The 1019-nt window shown below is 56.8% G+C and overlaps 1 protein-coding gene across 1 annotated transcript in view; it reads left to right on the top strand.

Moving 5' to 3' along the window:
* LOC119586485 (transducin-like enhancer protein 4) overlaps positions 1-1019 on the top strand; it is a gene marked incomplete in the record, with an annotated part of 158632 nt that overhangs the window by 81100 nt on the left and 76513 nt on the right.

The raw sequence follows: 1019 nt of genomic DNA on the forward strand, positions 1-1019 counted from the left end.
CATTTTCTCATTTTCTTTTTCGTTTTTTCAGTTCCATGTTCAGTTCCCTCTTCCTCCCTTCTCCCCTTCTCCTTTCCCCCTCCTTCCTCCCTTCCCCCCTTCTCCCTCCCCCTTCTTCCCCCCTTCCTTCTCCCATTCCCCGGGGTCGTATTTACACGCGAAATCGGCCCAGCGATCGGCCATTTGCACGCCCAAAGTTGTGTAGGCCATTGCCGGGGCGTAATAAGCTGTCAACTGTAACCAATATATACATGCGCACGCGTTAGTGGGCGGGGGTGGGTGCGGGTGTTAGCAGGGGGAGTTAGGGTGGGTGGGGGTGTTAGGAGGGGGAGTGAGGGTGTTAGGAGGATGAGTAAGGGTGGGTAGGGGTGTTAGGAGGATGGGTGGGGGTGGTAGGGGTGTTAGGAGAATGGGTGGGGGTGGTAGGGGTGTTAAGAGAATGAGTGGGGGTGTTAGGAGGATGGTTGGGTTTGGGTGGGGGTATTTAAAGGGCGGGAGGGGTGGGAGACGCCACTATTCTTTCTGATACCTCCCCTGCCTCTTCCTTCACTCCTCTTCCTCCTCCTCTTCTTCTCTCTCATTCACACTCCTTTCACGCCTGTCTTTTACTCTTCCTTCCTCCTCCATCCTCCGTCCTCTATTCCCCTCCTTCCCCATCCCCCTCGCCTGTCCTTCCCCCCTCTCCTCCCCTTACCCTCCCCCTTCTCCATCCCCATCCCTTCCCCTCTCTCCTCTCCTCCCCCACCACTTCCCCTCTTTCCTCTCCTCCCCTTCCCCTCTCTCCTCCTCACCCACCCCTCTCCTTACCCCCTCCCCCTCCCCCCCGCACAACCCTCACGACGAAGCTTCTGCCGCCGCCGCTGCCGCTTCTACTCCGCCTAATTCGTTTTGTTGGAAATTATGCGCCTTAGATTAGTGGAGTTTTAATTACGAACGAGCACCCGCGGATAATGGATCGCGGCGAGATTAAGCGCTCTCGCTCTCCCTCCCTCGTTGTTATCAATTAGGAGGAGACGTTT

The sequence above is a fragment of the Penaeus monodon genome, chromosome 21, assembly GCF_015228065.2.
Source record: "Penaeus monodon isolate SGIC_2016 chromosome 21, NSTDA_Pmon_1, whole genome shotgun sequence".
NCBI lineage: Eukaryota > Metazoa > Arthropoda > Malacostraca > Decapoda > Penaeidae > Penaeus > Penaeus monodon.